This window comes from Papio anubis, chromosome 3 (assembly GCF_008728515.1).
Source record: "Papio anubis isolate 15944 chromosome 3, Panubis1.0, whole genome shotgun sequence".
In the NCBI taxonomy this organism is placed as follows: domain Eukaryota; kingdom Metazoa; phylum Chordata; class Mammalia; order Primates; family Cercopithecidae; genus Papio; species Papio anubis.
In genome coordinates this window covers 131,239,685-131,257,821 of record NC_044978.1, presented here as the reverse complement: position 1 = coordinate 131,257,821, position 18,137 = coordinate 131,239,685, and the positions used below count along the sequence as shown (strand labels likewise).

Here is an 18,137-nt window from a genome sequence, read left to right as displayed (position 1 = left end):
AAAAAAAAAAAAAAAAAAAAAGAGATTCTCCTACCTCAACCTCCCAAGAAGCTGGGATTACAGTCATCCGCCAACATACCAGGATAATTTTTTTGTAGTTTTAGTAGACACTGGGTTTCACCATGTTGGCCAGGCTGGTCTCAAACTCCTGACCTCAAATGATCCACCTGCCTTGGCCTCCCAAAGTGCTGGCATTACAGGCATGAGCCACCACACCAGGCCCCTTCTAGTAGTTTTGTGTCCAGAGTTGGTTCCTGCCCGTGGGTTCGTGGTCTGGTTGACATCAAGAATGAAGCTGCGGACCTTCCCAGTGAGTATTACAGCTCTTAAAGGTGGCACAGACCCAAAGGGTGAGCACCAGCAAGATTTACTGTGAAGAGCAAAAGAACAAAGCTTACACAGGGTGGTACCCGACCCAAACGGGTTGCCATGGCTGGCTGGGATGGCTGGCTTTGATTCCCTTATTTGTCCCCTCCCATGTTCCATTTTTGTCCTATCACAGTCCCCTTTATTCAATCCTCCCTGTGATAGGCTACTTTTAGGATCCTGCTGATTGGTGCATTTTACAGAGTGTTGATTGCTGCATTTTACAGAGCATTAATTGGTGCATTTTACAGAGTGCTGATTGGTGCATTTTACAATCCCCTTCGTAGCTACAGAGCAGTGATTGGTCCGTTTTACAATCCTAGCTACAGAGTGCTGATTGGTGCACTTTACAGTCCTCTTGTAAGACAGAAAAATTATCCAAGTCCCCACTAGACCCAGGAAGTCTAGCTGGCTTCACTTCTCAGTTTCAACTTTTACAATTTGGCCTTTCATTCATTTTAAGTTAATTTTTGCATATAATGTGAGATAGGGTTCCAAATTTATTCTTTTGCATGTGCATAGGCAGTGTATTTATCCTTCTACCAGTATCACACTGCCTTGAGTACTATAGCTTTGAAGTTTTGAAAATGGGAAGTTGCAAGTCCTCCAATTTTGTTCATGTATTAAGATTGTTTTGGTGGTTCTGTGTGCCTTGTATTTCCACATGAATTTTAGGACCAGCTTGTCATTTTCTGCAAAAAAAAAAAAAAAAAGGCAGTTGGGATTGTGACAGGAAATATGTGTAATCTCTAGATCAATTTGGGAGGTATTGCCATCTTAACAATAGCAAGTCCTCTGATCTATGAACACAAAATGTTTTTCCATTTATTTAGGTCTTCTTTCATTTATTTATACAATGTTTTATAGTCTTCAGTGTATAAATCTTGTACCTCTTTTGATGCTGTTGTAAATGAAGTTGTTTTCTTTTTCATTATTATTATTATTATTATTATTATTATTATTTTGAGATGGAGTCTCGCTCTGTCACCCAGGCTGGAGTGCAGTGGCGCGATCTCGGCTCACTGCAAGCTCCCCCTCCCGGGTTCATGCCATTCTTCTGCCTCCGCCTCCGGAGTAGTTGGGACTACAGGCGCCCGCCACCATGCCTGGCTAATTTTTTGTATTTTTAGTAGAGACAGGGTTTCACCGTGTTAGCCAGGATGTTATCAATCTCCTGACCTCCGGATCCACCCGCCTTGGCCTCCCAAAGTGCTGGGCTTACAGGAGTGAGCCACCTCGCCCGGCTTTTTTTTTTTTTTTTTTTTTTTTTTGAGACAGAGTCTTGCTCTGTTGCCCAGGCTGGGGTGCAGTGGCGGGATCTCAGTTCACTGCAAGCTCCGCCTCCCAGGTTCACGCCATTCTCCTGCCTCAGCCTCCGGAGTAGCTGGGACTACAGGCGCCCGCCACCACGGCCGGCTAATTTTTTGTATTTTTAGTAGAGACGGGGTTTCACCATGGTCTCAATCTCCCGACCTTATGATCCACCTGCCTCAGCCTTCCAAAGTGCTGGGATTACAGGGGTGAGCCACCGTGGCCGGCCAAGTCTCGGACCTTTTGTTCTTGTTCAGTGTTGTTAAATCTTTGTTGATTTTTTTTTTTAAAAAAACTTTAGTTTTTTAAATTTTTCTCTTTTGTCTTTATAGTCTCTATTTCATGTAGTTCCACTCAGTTGTTATTTCTTCCTTCTGCTTTTTTCAGGTTTAATTTTCTCTTCTTTCTCTAGTTTCTTTTCTTTTCTTTCTTTTTTTTTTTTTTTTTTTTTGAGACAGGGTCTCACTGTGTCACCCAGGATGGAGTGCAGTGGCATGATCTCATCTTACTGTGACCTCCACTGCCCCAGCTCAAGCGATCCTCCCACTTCAGCCTCCCAAGTAGCTAGGACTACAGGCACGCACCACCACACCTGACTACTTTTCTGTATTTTCAGTAGATACAGGGTTTCTCTGTGTTACGCAGGCTGTTCTTGAACTCCTGGGCTCCAACGATCCACCTGTCTTGGCCTCCCACAGTGCTGGGATTACAGGCGTAAGCCACCATGCCCAGTCTCTAGGTTCTTTTTTTTTTTTTTTTTTTTTTTTTGAGACAGAATCTTGTTCTATCACTCAGGCTGAAGTGGGGTGCCGCAATCTTGGCTCACTGCAGCCTCCGCCTCCTGGGTTCAAGCAATTCTCTGCCTCAGCCTCCCGAATAGCTGAGATTATAGGTGCCCGCCACCATGCCGGTCTAATTTTTGTATTTTTAGTAGAGATGGTGTTTCACCATCTTGGCCAGGCTGGTCTTGAACTCTTGACCTTGTGATCCATCCACCTTGGGCCCAGCCTCTAGTTTCTTAACGTGTACAATTAGGTTATTGATTTAAGCACTTTCTTTTTTCTAGTATAGACATTTACACTTATAAACTTTCCTCTAAGCTCTACTTTAGCTGCATCCCATAAGTTTTGGTATGTTATGTTTTCATTTTCACTCATCACAAAGTATTTTCTAATTTTCTTTGTAAGTTTTCTTTGACCCATTGGTTATTTAAAATTGTGTTGTTTAATTTTTGCTTTTTCATGAATTTTTCAACTTTCCTTCTGTTAATGAATTCAAATTTTATTCCATTGTGATCAAAGAACATGTTTTGTATGATCTTAATATTTTAAAATGTATTGCGATTTATCAGCTAATGTATGGTCTATCCTAGAGAATTAGTGAATGTTCCATATACACGTGAAAAGAATGTATATTCTACTGTGGTGGGTAGAATGTTCTATAGAAGTCTGTTAGATCCAGTTGATGTATAGTATTGTTTAAATCTTCTATTCCATTGTTGATCTTCTCATTGTTCTACACGTTATTAAAAGTGGATTACTGAAGTCCCCAGCTGCTCCAACTGTTGTAGAATTGTCTATTTGTCCCTACAGTTCTGTCAGTTTTTGCTTCATGTATTTTGATCCTCTCTTTTTAGGTGCACATATGTTTATCATTGTTCTGTCTTCTATGTCTTCTATCATTATGAAATGTTCTTTTTTGCCTCTAGTAATAATTTTGTCTTAAAGTTCATTTTGTCTGTTATTAGGAGTGCCACTTCATCTCTCTTTTGCTTACTGTTTCCATGGTGTATCTTTTTCCATTTTTTTAAACTTTCAATTTATTCCTGTCTTTGTTCTAAAGTGTATTCTTGTATTCAGCAAATAGTTGAGTAATGTTTTTGTGTTCATTCTGCCAATCTCTGCCTTTTGATATATTAATCTATATACATACAGTGTAACTACTTATAAGGTAAAATTTTTATCTGCCATTTTGCTGTTTATTTTCCATATGTCTTATGTCTTCTTTTCTTCCTCTATTCTTCTATTATTCCCTTCTTTTGTATTAAGTATATATTTTCAAGTGAACAAGGTTAGTCTCCTTGTTGTTCATTTACCTATTTTTTAGTTGATTTCTTAGTTCATGCCCTGGGGTTATAATTTACATTTTAATTTATAAAAACTGAGTTAAGATTACTGCCAAATTAATTTCAATTATATACAAAACTTTGCTCCTATATAGCTCTATTCCCTCTCCTCTCCTTCATGCTATTATTGTCATAGAATTTACATCTTTATACATTATAAGCCTGTCAACACAGTTTTATTGCTTTATGTAGTAATGTTTTAAACTGGATAAAATAAAAAAAAGAATTACAAATAAAACTGTATTTGTATTGTCTTTTAAATTTACCTATGTTGTTGCTTCTTCAAGTAGGTTTTAATTGCTATCTAGTATCCTTTACCTTCAGCCTGAAGGACTCCCTTTAGCATATCTTGTAGGGAAGATTGCTAGTGATGAATTCTTTTCATGTTTGTTTATCTGGAAATATCTTAATTTGTCCTTCATTTTTAAAGGTTAGCTTTGTTGGATATGAAATTCTTGGGTGATGGTCTTTTTCTTTCAACACTTTGAATGTCATCCCACTGCTTTCTGGTTTCCATGGTTTAGGTGAAAAATTGGCTGTTAATCTTATTGAGGAAACTTTTATGTGATGAGATTTTATTTTCTCTTGTTGCTTTCAAGATTATCTATGTCTTCGGTTTTGGCAGCTTGATTATAATGTGTTTTAGTGTGAATCTCCTTAAATTTATTTTTGCAGATTGGGTGCAGTGGCTTACACCTGTAATTCCAGCACTTTGGGAGGAGGCCAAGTAGGGAAGATCACTTGAACCCAGGAGTTCAAGACCCGCCTGGGCAACACATTGAGATCCCATCTCTACAAAAATTCAAAAATTAGTTGGACATAGTGGCACACACCTGTATTTCCAGCTACTCAGGAGGCTGAGGTGGTAGGATCACTTGAGCCTGGGAGCTTGAGGCTGCAGTGAGCCACGATCACACCACTGCACTCAGCCTGGGTGGCAGAGTGAGACCCTTTCTCAGATAATTTGTTTAGTCTTTCTTTTTCTCTTTCTTTCATTCTTTTGTTCTTTGTCTTTTGTTCTCTCTGTTTTTTTTTTTTTTTTTCTTCAGAGATAGTCTCACTATGTTGCCCAGGCTCATCTCAAACTCCTGCCCTCAAACAATCCTCTCCCACATTAGTCTCCCAAAGTGCTGGGATTATAGATGTGAACCACCACACCTGGCTTATCTTTGGTTTTATAAAGAAGCATATTGTGTTTCTTGAATGTATATATTAATTTTTTAAGTTAAATTTGAGGTGTTTAACTATCATTTTTTCAAATATTCTTTCTTCCCCTTTCTCTTTTTCCTACCCTTCTGGGATTCTCATTTTATGTATGTTGGTACACTTAATGATGTCCTGGAGTTCTCTGAGACTTTGTTCACTTTTTGCTTTCTTTTGTCTCTTTGTCCTCAGACTGGATAATCTCAAATGACCTATCTTCAAGTTTGCTGATTCTTCTTTCTGCCTTCTCAAATCTGCTTCTGAGCTTCTCCAATGAATTTTTAAATATCGGTAATTGTACTTTTCAACTTCAGAACTTCTTGTTTTTTTAATTTCTGTCTCTTCATTGATATCCTGTATTTGGTGAGACATTATTTTCATACTTTCCTTTAGTTCTTTAGACATAGTTTCCCTTAGTTCTTTCAATATTTTTATAATAGCAGATGTAAACCCTTTGCCCAGGAAATCCAATGTCTGGGCTTTTTTAGGGGCATTTTCTATTTATTGCTTTTTATCCTGTGTATTCACTGTACTTTCCTCTTTCTTCACATGTAATTTTTGTAATTTTTTGTTGAAAACTGGACATTTCCAACAAAACAATGTGGCAACTCTGGAAATCAGATGCCCCCCCCCAACAAACACAGGTTTGTTATTATTGCTATTTGTTGTTGTTGCTGTTGCTGTTTGTTTATTTAGTGACTTTCTTGAACTAATTCTATAAAATCTGTATTGTTTGTCGTGTGTGGCCACTAAAGTCTATATTTGGTTAGCTTAGTCAACAGATCATAATTGGACAAAAAATTTTTTTCAATGTCTTGAAGTCCTCCAGCCCTTGCCAGGGGACTCAGAGTGTATTGGGACACGCTTTCAATGCTCTGTCACGCAGTTTACAACTCTACCGGTAGTCTTCACTTTCTACTTGTGCAGAGATTCAAGTTAGCCAGAGATGGGAAATCAGAGCCTCCTCAGGTCTTCCCTAGTCATCATGCTTACTGCACCATATGTGTACTTGGCCTTCCAGATTTCTGGAATATATCAGAGTTTCTTTTTAAATTTTTTAAAATTATTTTATTTTTATAGATTTAGGGAGTAAAAGTGTGTGATTTCTTACATGCATGTATTGTGTAATAGTGAAGTCTGGGCTTTTGTGTACCCATCACCTCAACAGTGAACATTGTACCCAACAGGTTGTGTCAGATCTTTTTAAAGACCCCCCTATGGACACCTCATTTCCCACCTTTTTCTTTCAGCTTCTTTGGCCAGCTTCTTGTTTGCCCCAACTGTTATCATCACATTAGGCAACTGTGATATTAAAAAATTTTTGCTGGTTGTTCTCAACAATTGCCCCAGGGAAAAGGTTGTTCACATTCAGTGAGCTCTTAGATCAGATAAAGACAACCTTTGCAAATAGGGCTTCCAGATAGCTGCCAGATGAGTCTTATAATGACAGTTCTGTGGGCTTTGGGCTTTTGAGAGTTCCAAATCCATTCTGGCCATCTTCAGAGACCACTAGACTGCTGGGTTTCATGGCTCTCATAATAGCAAGGTTGTTAATTTTCAAGGCTACTGGGGAGCTGGGGAGAGAGAAATGGAAATATGGCAAGTTAAAATGCCACAGATCTCACTGTTTTAACAATATTTAGTCATTTTTAAAAATAAATAATTCTTAGATTGTTATAAACCTTTGGTGAATTTCCAGAGTTCCGAAAATATTGATTTTGACCATTTTTGCCAGTCTTCTTGCTTTGGAGGAGCAGATTTTTATGGAGAAGATCTTCACTCCACCATGTAGAAGTGGCTAATACGATTCCTTTTTTGACCAGTAATTACTGAATGTCTCTCAAGTACAGGGCTATACCTGAGGAAAGAGTCACACAGATTTATCTGAAAACTTATTGCCACTGTATACATTGGGTGTTGGCAGAGGAAAGGGAAAAAAATGTAAAGCTGTTAATAAATAAATTTGTATACTAATTCAGACATAGAACAGAAAGCAAAAAAAAAAAAATAGAAAAAAGAATAAATGTGTATATCATTATCATTTTGAATAATGGATTCAGTGAAATTTCTGGAAGAGAAATTTTTGAAAAGATTAGTCATTTAAAACCAAGGGAATGCTTTTCTTTTTTGAACAGTTATGGATTGTTATCTGTGAGTCTTACATACGACTGCCTGCTTAAGGGCTATTTCAGTCTATGAGAGGAAATAATGGGAGAACACAATTAATATGAATTTTTACCATTAAACCACCTTTGATTTAATTATCTCAGAGAACCTTATAACCCTTTAAACAATTCAGCTTCAGAGCACCCTGGAGAGACAGAGCATGTCGTCAGGGACACGTGATCCAGGATATGTGTTTCCTGGATAATTTTGTTTCAGCTCATTTATTCCCAACACAGAAGCAAGCAGAGTAAACAAAAAGGTAACTCATGCTGTAATGAGGACCTTGTGAACTGGAACAACTGAAACTACTGAAGGGCTGAACAACTGGACAAATAAATGAAAGACAGAAGACTACAAAGAGCAACAAACGGAAAAAGTACGTTCTAAGTACAAAGTGGCGTTTGGAAGACACTGCTGCCAGTGTTTTTCCGGTAATTCCTCTTTAGATGCTGTCATTTTCAGGAGAAGCTGATGTAAATGACGCTACAGCCCAAAACCCAGGTGAGCTGTGTTGCCTTGGTTTGATTATCTAACGATTCCTTAATCTAGCGTTGCAATAAGACCGTGAAGTAGAAGACAGAACCTTTTTTGTCTATGGAATTAGAAGACAGAATCCCTGGGTGCTGCTTTTAGAGGCAGCATGTACCTTTTCACTCTCCAAGCTGGTTGGAGGAGGTGTTCTCAAAGTGCTGTGGGGAAAAGAAACCATTGTGATTCATTTATATGGAATATCAGATAGTAAATTATTAGGACTTTCAGCAAACATTTAAAATTCCATCAGTGCCTACCAAATGAGGGGGTTAGGATCATAGAAACTCAAAGATTTGTTCTTGGACAAAATTCCTGTGAAAAAGGGGGTGGGAAAAAGAGGGAAGAATCTGGAGGCTGATGACTGAGAAGTAGCACTGGACCTGATGGGGTTTTCTCTTTTTTCTTTATTTTTAAAATTACTGTAAATAATAATACTAACCTGTTAAGGAGGTTTTACAAACCATGTTTCTCAAATAAATCTTACCTTGAAGAAGCCATGTAGGTAGTTTCAGCCCAAGGTTCTCACAAATTCATCCTCTGAGGATGTGTTGTTAGTACTGCTGAGACACCTGCTGCCTCTTGCATATGTTCTGGATTATCTGAAGGAAGGTGAATGGGAACTGAGAAAAAAGTACCCAGAGGTAAAGCTTGGCCTTATCCACCTCATCACCTTTTCTCTGATCTATTATCAAGCAGAGAGGACCTAGTGAACTTTTCACTTATTAGAAGTGCACATGTTCCTTAATTCTTATGATTCAATAAACAGCCAAGCTTGGAGAGAGGTACTGGGAAATAATAGAGCTTTGCTCCTACCAAGTCTGTACTATACATCATATGGAGTCAGATTCTTAACAGAAGCACTGGAGCCTCTCCCAGGGGTCTCCTTTCCAAGCCCTGCTCCATTTCCCACTTGAGTATCTTTAAAGAGTCCAAACTTTATTCATTCATCAAGCAAACAAATATTTACTGAGCACCTACTATATCTTCCAGGCTTTTAAAGAAACACCAGAGCCTCTTTTGGGGGAACTCCTCTATCTACTATACTCTCCACTTACCTTAAAGTAAGTTAAATTTCACATATTTAATCACAAATATTTATTGAACACTACTACTTAGAGAAGAACCTTATTGAGTGAGAAAAGGTATATATTGTCTTGAAGGCAAAAGAATCCAGAGCTCTGGGGAATCTGCATTTTTAAAAATACAATAGAATGTGTTGAACTTAAAATAGGTGTCTTGAAACAATATTTACACGGAAAAAAAGTCACTAGAGAGACCAAATGGAATGGTAAATTTGATTGCTAATTGTTACAGTTCACCATAACAATGATAAAATATAGGCAGATAGCATGAAAAATTATATTATCTCATTGAGCCAATTTATACAGGACTAGGTTAAAAACTGTGGACGCCTGAGCACTGAAAAGTCATGATTCCTTCTAGCATATGTATTTCCAGATCACAATAATATTAAGCTTTCATTAAAATAAATATAAAGAAGTCCAATACATTTTGTATTTTTCGAATGATAGCTTTACTTTTCTGCTGTCCATTTTGGTAGCTACTAGCCACATGTGACAATTTATATTAACTAAAATTAACAATTTTCTTTCTCAGTGTTAAACTAGCCCCATTTCAAGTGCTCAGTAGTCACATGTGACCAATGACTACCTTATTAAAAAGAACAGATACAGAACTTTTTTGTGTGTGTGATAGGGTATTGCTAGGCTGGTATCGAACTCCTGGGCTCAAGCAATCTTCCAACTTGTACCTACCAAAGTGCTAGGATTGTAGTTATGAGCCACCACCATCCCTGGCCAAGAACATTTTCATTATCACAAAAAGTTCTATTACACAGTGCTGACCTAAATGCTTTATGAAAATATATAACAAATATTTTCAAAAATGATTTTCTCTTTTTTCTTCTTTTCTGCAAGTATGCTTGGCAAGAAATCCAGGGAATATAAGAAATGCATGGAATATAAGATGTAGGCTGAGCATGGTGGATCATGCCTGTAATCCCAGGACTTAGGGAGGCTGAGGTGGGTGGATCATGAGGTCAGGAGTTCGAGACCAGCCTGACCAACATGGTGAAACCCTGTCTCTACTAAAAATACAAAAATTAGCCCAGCATGGTTGCACACGCCTGTCATCCCAGCTACTCAGGAGGCTGAGGCAGAAGAATCGCTTGAACTCAGGAGGAGGAGGTTGCAGTGAACTGGGACTGCACCACTGCACTCCAACCTGGGAGACAGAGCAAGACTCCATCTCAAAAAAAAAAAGATCTAACACTAAAACACATTAACTGAACACATATATGTTTGATATGTTTTTCTGAAGGGGAAGCAAAAACAGAACTCATTAATATTATCAGCATTAAATCTGTATTATTATTATTAGAGACGGGGTCTCACTCTGTCACCCAAACTGAAGTGCAGTGAGCCAAGATTGTGCCACTGCAAACTCTGCCTCCCAGGCTCAAGTTATCCTCCCACCTCAGCCTCCTAAGTAGCTGGGACTACAAGTGCATGCCACCATACTCGGCTAATTTTTGTATTTTTAGTAGCTATGGAGTTTCACTATGTTGCCAAACTGGTCTCTGACTCCTGGGCTCACACAATCTGCCTGCTTGGCCTCCCAAAGTGCTGGGATTACAGGTGTGAGCCACTGTGCCTGGCTATGACTTGTTTATGTAATCAGTGACTGCATCAGCATGTTGTTTGTTAAGACTTCCAAAGAAATAAACTAGAACTAGGCTAACTTTCTGTTCTTTATTATGCTGAAAAAACACGTTTTGTTTTGTTTTGTTTTTAGTTTCTACTGATTACAGTTAAACAATTTTAAGGGGGAAAAATATGTCTTGTATTGGCAAGTATCTCATTATTTAAGGCCCAGCTCAGATACAGCTTTTCTCTGAAGACTTCTCTGGTTATCTAGAAAAGTATGTGTCCTTATAATCTTCCAATACATTCTTCTTTCCATGTTTTATTGCTGTTATTTGCATTAGTATAGTGTCTTCCCCAGTAGACAGTTGGATTGGGAGTTCTGGGAGGATGAGAACCCTATTGTCAGGTCTAACACAGTGACTGGGACTCAATACTGTGTTCATCTGGGAACATGGCTGCCGGCCAGTTCTGGGATTTTTAGCAATGGGAAGAACATGTGGCACTTGGGAAGTTTGTTTCACATCTGTTTTCTTCTTGTTGCCTTCCCACTATCAAAGTGTTTGGGATTGTTATTGTCATCTTCACTTTAAAATTAGACACAATACAGGCGGGTGCGGTGGCTAATGCCTGTAATCCCAGCACTTTGGGAGACTGAAGCGAGTGGATCACCTGAGGTCAGGAGTTCGAGATCAGCCTGACCAACATGGTGACATCCTGTCTCTACTAAAAATACAAAATTAGCCGGGCATGGTGGCACATGCCTGTAATCCCAGCTACTTGGGAGACTGAGGCAGGAGAATCGCTTGAACCCGGGAGGTAGAGGTTGCAGTGAGCTGAGATTATGTCACTGCACTCCAGCCTGGGCGACAGAGTGAGACTCTGTCTCAATAAACATAGACGCATACAGATAAATTAAATGACTTTTCAAAAGGTACGCAATGAATAAAAGTCTGGGCTGTGATGAAATTTTCAGTCCCCAGTGTTCTAAAGTTATGTTATGCCCTTCCTTGAGGTTGCCTCCCTTAAGGTGTCGATTAAGAAATCAAATTCGTAGGCCATGCGTGGTGGCTCACGCCTGTAATCTCAGCACTTTGGGAGCCCGAGGTGGGCAGATCACAAGGTCAGGAGTTCAAGACCAGCCTGGCCAACATAGTAAAATCCCCGTCTCTACTAAAAATACAAAAATTAGCTGGGTATGACAAAAATTAGCCAGGCATGGTGGCGCGTGCCTGTAGTCCCAGCTACTCAGGAGGCTGAGGCAGGAGAATCGCTTGAACCCGAAAGGGGGAGCTTGCAGTGAGCCGAGATCGCAGCACTGCACTCCAGCCTGGGCAACAGAGCGAGACTCTGCCTCAAAAAAAAAAAAAAAAAAGGAAAAGAAAAAGAAATCAAATTCATACCTTTTCCTGGTATAAAGTAGATATTTTAAGGTAGAAGGAAAAGTGACAAATTTTACATAAAACTCTAGAAGAAAGACTACTGTGGTTTGAACCTCGTGTCAAGGCTTACTTTAAGAAAGAGCCATTTCTTTCTCTTTTTTTTTAATACTTTAAGTTCTGGGGTACATGTGCGCAACATGAAGGTTTGTCACATGTGCCATGTCGGTGTGCTGCACCTGTTAACTTGTCATTTACATTAGGTATATCTGCTAATGCTATCCCTCCCCCTCCCCCCACCCCATGAGAAGCCTTGGTGTGTGATGTTCCCTACCCTGTATCCAAGTGTTATCATTGTTCAATTCCCACCTATGAGTGAGAACATGCAGTGTTTGGTCTTCTGTCCTTGTGACAGTTTGCTCAGAATGATGGTTTCCAGCTTCATCCATGTCCCTATAAAGGACATGAACTCATCCTTTTTTATGGCTACATAGTATTCTATGGTGTATATGTGCCACATTTTCTTAATCCAATCTGCCATTGATGGACATTTGGGTTGGTTCCAAGTCTTTGCTATTGTGAATAGTGCCGCAATAAACATACGTGTGCATGTGTCTTTATAGCAGCATGATTTATAATCCTTTGGGTATATACCCGGTAATGGGATGGCTGGGTCAAATGGTATTTCTAGTTCTAGATCCTTGAGGAATGGCCACACTGTTTTCCACAATGGTTGAACTAGTTTACAGTCCCACCAACAGTGTAAAAGTGTTCCTATTTCTCCACATCCTCTCCAGCACCTGTTGTTTCCTGACTTTTTAATGATTGCTATTCTAACTGGTGTGAGATCGTATCTCATTGTGGTTTTGATTTGCATTTCTCTGATGGCCAGTGATGATGAGAAAAAATCAGTGATGATTTTTTCATGTGTCTGTTGGCTGCATAAACGTCTTCTTTTGAGAAGTGTCTGTTCATATCCTTTGCCCACTTTTTGATGGGGTTGTTTGATTTTTTCTTGTAAATTTGTTTAAGTTCTTTGTAGATTCTGGATATGAGCCCTTTGTCAGATGGGTAGATTGTAAAAATTTTCTCCCATTCTGTAGGTTGCCTCTTCACTCTGATGGTAGTTTCTTTTGCTGTGCAGAAGCAGAAAGAGCCATTTCATTCGCTTTTTTTGGTTTCTATTTCTACCAACTTGGAGGCAGAGCGCTTCGTCGCTACTGCTATTTTACCAATATATTCCAGCAGAGGGCGCTCCAAGCATTTTACAACGTTTCCTATGGCTCCTTCGATCCCCGCCCCGCCCGCAGCCCGCAACATCCCTGCTCTAGTCTCAAAGACTTACGTTTTGACCTAATTCTTCTGGTGCCAAGTCATTGAAAGGTCCTGTTTGCCCCTCGGGGTGTATTAGGAGCTCGTAGGGTTTGAGAGATACACTGCATTTTATCACACCTCTCCATATTCAATTCAGTAGGTCATATTTGAATATGAAACATAGAGGATAATTTTCAACGATTGATTTGCTATAGTTAGAAATCATGCTAGGTGATGATTAAATGATAACAATTATGCTTTTTCTCCACTCTGCCCCCCAAAAGTGTAGTTTATTCAATTCATCTCAAATGATGACAAAGGGATTTTTTTATACTTTCTTCATTTGCACCTCGAATGCAGTCATGTGTTACTTAACAAGATTCTGAAACATGCATCACTTTGTCTTGTGAACATCAGGGCTTATACAAGCCTAGATGGTATAGCCTATTGCTTATGTGGTCTAATCTATTGCTCCTAGGCTGCAAACCCACATGGCATGTTACTGTACTGAATACTGTAGGCAACTAGAATACAATGGTATTTGTGTATCTAAACATAGGAAAGGTACAGTATAAATACGATATAAAAGATAAAATGTGGTACTTGTATAGGGCACTTACTCTCAATGGAGCTTGTAGGACTAGAAGTTGCTCTGGGTGAGTCAGGGAGTGAGTGGTGAGTGAATGGGAAGGGCTAGGACATTACTGTACACTATATAGACTTTACAAAACCTGTACAGTCAGGCTACACTATAAATAAAATATATTTATTTATGCAAATATTTATTCTTTCTCTGGTAATAAACTAACCCTAGCTTACTGTAATTGTTTTACTTTATAAACTTTAGAACTTTTTAAACTTTTAGACTCTTCTTTAATATCACAACTTCCAATGCAAACACACTGTACAGCCGTTCAAAAATATTTTCTTTCTTTATATCTGTATTCTATAAGCTTTTTTATTCTTTTCTTTTCTTTTTAAACTTTTGGTTAAAAACGAAGACACAAGCACACATTAGCCTAGGCCTACACAACATCAGGATCGTCAATATCACTGTCTTTCATCTCCACATCCTGCCCCACTGGGAAAGTCTTCCGGGGCAATAACCTGCATGGAGCTGTCATCTCTATGATAACAATGCCTTCTTCTGTAATACCTCCTGGAGGACTTGCCCCAGGCTGTTTTACGGTTAACTTTTTTTGAAATAAATAGGAGTATACTCTAAAATAGCAATAAAAAGTATAGTAAATAAACCAGTAACGTAGTCATTTCTTATGAAGTATTATAGAATGTACATAATTGTATCTGCTATACTTTTATACTACTGGCAACACAGTAGGTTTGTTTACACCGACATCACCATATGCACATGAGCATGAGCAATGCATTGTGCTAGGACATTCTCATGGATATGACATCACTAGGGGACAGGAATTTTTCAGCTCCACTATAATCTTTTTTTTTTTTTTTTTTTTTTTTTTTTTGAGACAGAAACTTGCTCTGTCGTCGCTAGGCTGAGTGCAGTGGTGCAACCTCGGCTCACTGCAACCTCTGCCTCCCCTGTTCAAGCGATTCTCCTGCCTCAGCCTCCTGAGTAGCTGGGACTACAGGTGTGCACCACCACACCCAGCTAATTTTTTGTATTTTTTAGTAGAGATGCAGTTTTACCATGTTGGTCAGGATGGTCTCGATCTCTTGACCTTGTGATCCGCCCGCCTCGGCCTCCCAAAGTGCTGGGATTAGAGGCGTGAGCCACTGCGCCCGGCCAGCTGCTCTATAATCTTATGGGACCACCCATACATGCAGTCCTTTGCTGACCAAAACATCCTTATGTGATTTATGATTGTACTTTAAAGTATCCCTACATCTACAGTATGGACCCAGAACTCATTCTACTCTAAATGTAGTTCTTCATCCAATAATTGAACACTGATTGTGACAAATAGTTGACTCACTTGCATTTTTGGTAGTTTATGTAAATGTCTAAACAATGACAAAGAATGCGTTGTCGAGTGCTTCTAAAAGATACACTTAGCCTGAAATTAGTATTTTTAAAAATAGTGTTTAAAATAGAAAATCAAACAATGAAAAAAGAAAATGGAAAAATATTTATCAAGTATCTTCAATCAAGATTGTGTAGGCATAAATGATAACATGATAAAAATTTATTTTATAAAAAACCTAGGCAGACCAAAGACTTAAATATACAATGTAAAATTCAAAATTTTAGAAGAAAATATCTTTATGTCCCAGAAATAGGAAATATTTCTCAAAGAAGATATAAAAGAAACTCAACCCACTAAGTAAATAGGTAAAATCTGATCAGTTTGATTACATTCTTTTATTTTTATTTTTATTTTTTGAGACAGAGTCTCACTCTGTTGCCCAGGCTGGAGTACAGTGCACAATCTCAGCGCACTGCAACCTCTGCCTCCCAGATCAAGCCATTCTTGCGCCTCAGCCTCCCGAGTAGCTGGAACAAAGGTGCATGCCACCACGCCCAGCTAATTTTTGTCAGGGTTTCACCATGGTGGTTAGGCTGGTCTCGAACTCCTGACCTCAAGTGATCTGCATGCCTCAGCCTCCCAAAGTGCTGGGATTATAGGCATGAACCACACGCCCAGTCAGTTTGATTACATTCTCATCAAAAGCTACCTCCCATTGGAGTTTGAGATCAGCCTGGGCAACATGGTGAAACCCCATCTCTACTAAAAATACAAAAACATTAGCCAGGCATGGTGGCCTGTGCCTGTAATCCCAGCTACTTGGGAGGCTGAGGCAAGGAGAATTGCTTGAACCCTGGAGGCGGAGGTTGCAGTGAGCCAAGATCATGTCACTGCACCCCAGCCTTTGCGACAAAGCGAGACTCCATCTCAAAAAAAACAAAAAACAAAAAACAAAAAACATTGGAAAGCAAGATTATCAAAAGATATCACTAAAAAGTAAGACAAGTCACAAACTGGAAGAAGATATTTAATACTCACATAATGTGCAGAGGATTACTATTCAGAATATTTAAAAATTACACCTAAAAAAAATTGAAAAAAAAAACCTAATAGAAAAATGGACCAACATATTGAACATGGATTTTACAAAAAAAGAAATCTGAATTGGCAATAAATATATTAAACATATTAAAACCTCATTCATAGCTAGATAAGTGCAAATTATGATCACAAGATTAGGGAAAAAATTAAAACCACAAGATACTATTTTATGTCTACCATTGGTATAAATTTAAAAGTCTGGTAAAACCAAGTCTTGGCCAGAATGTTTGATCACTGGAGTCCTCAGAAAACTTCCTTAAAAGTGTGCATTGATATGACAATCTTGGAAGACAATTTGGCATTTTTTAGTTACACCAAAGTCATGCATACTGTAAAACCAGCAATTCCACTTCTAGAGAAACTCTTGTATTTGCTATGTATCCTTAGACATATACACGAGTGTCTATAGCAGCATTGTCTGTAATAGTAAAAACCTGGAAGTAATCCAAGTATCCATCAACAAGATGAGTAAATTATGGTATATTCATATGATGCAATAGTATGTAGCAGTGAAAAATGAAGAAACCATAGCCATGCGTATCAACAAGGATGAATCTCGCAAATACAATGTTGAATAAGAAAAGCAGATTGGAGAAAGATACATACAGTATGATTCTGTCCATTTAAATTTCAAACACATGCAAACTAAATGCAAATAGGGTACAACTACAAAGAAATAAATGAGAAAAATAAATATCACATTCACATAGTGTTTACTATGGGAGAAAGAGAGATGTGTTCGGAGAAGAGCACACAGAGGTAAGTGCACAATTCTATTGAATTATCCTTTTTAAACATGCATAAAGAATAACCTCATATACCAGTAAGTATAGGAAATGTATAATTATTTTTAAATATTAGAAACATTATTAGCTTTGAAAGGGAGATGTCATCCTAATAGAATTTGGTATGTTTATGTTAGATCCGTGGTTATAGAAATAAAGTATTAGGAGAAAATTTGTGAGATAGTGTGAACAATAAAAGTGGACAATCAACCGGGCATGGTAGCTCACACCTATAATCTCAGCACTTTGGGAGGCCGAGGCAGGTGGATCACTTGAGGTCAGGAGTTCGAGACCAGCCTGGCCAACATGGCAAAACCTCGTCTCTACCAAAAACTACAAAAATTGGCTGGGCGTGGTGGTGCACACCTGTAGTCCCAGCTACTCGGGAGGCTGAGGCAGGAGAATCGCTTGAACCTGGGAGGCGGAGGTTGCAGTGAGCTGAGATTGCACCACTGCACTCCAGCCTGGGTGAAAGAGCGAGACTCCATCTCAAAAAGAAAAAAAAAAAACGTGTTTGTGATTTTCCCCAGGTGGATCAAAAATGTGTTTAGATATCATGAAAGCAAAGAACAAGGAAAATATTGGGACATAGAAGTTATATCCAGTAAAGCACATCCTTGTACATTCCTGCCACAGGTCAGGTGAACATTACTGTTCACAGATGGGGTTATCACATCATTCTCTGCCATTCTTCCGCAGATGGCGTGTTAAGGCAGAAGGCTGGCACTCAGCACCTGCCTGTCTTGGGTTGGGTTACCCCAGAAGCAAACCAAGACGTAAGGATTTAGATTTATTAATAATTAAGTCAGGGTATTTCATTTGGAAAAGGATCCCAAAAGGCACTGGCAGGAGAGAAGGGAAGAGAGAAAGAAAGGGAAGAAAGCCAACGAAGGGTATAGTTACCACACAGATTCCGTGGAGGCCGACCGGGCTTACTCCCCGGTGAAACTGAGAAACCAGGCAGAATGCACCTCAGAGTTGCCCCCACCGGGCAGGTAAGGCCGCTATGATTTTCAGACACCAACTCCCTTCAGTCACTAGTTGAAATCTGCTTTGGGGGAGGGGAGAGAAGACAAACTTCCCAGCACTTCTAGCCTGCCCTGCTGGCCAGGGCTACCCAGACAGAGAGAAAAATCCCTCAGGTGAAGGGCTGGAGATTTCTCCAGACGGAAGTCCACATTCCACGTGCATGCTACATGGCCCCGATGTCAGGAACACACATATTGACACGTGCAAAATGCTATGCA

At 39.2% G+C, this 18,137-nt stretch overlaps 1 long non-coding RNA gene across 1 annotated transcript; it reads right to left on the bottom strand.

Moving 5' to 3' along the window:
• Positions 1-5,617: 5,617 nt before the first annotated feature.
• LOC108586007 lies at positions 5,618-9,811 on the bottom strand. Its single transcript, XR_001902650.3, has 3 exons — positions 8,187-9,811; positions 6,688-6,863; positions 5,618-6,579 (listed from the first exon to the last, which is right to left on the bottom strand). It is a non-coding gene; the product is annotated as an uncharacterized LOC108586007 (long non-coding RNA).
• Positions 9,812-18,137: the final 8,326 nt, after the last annotated feature.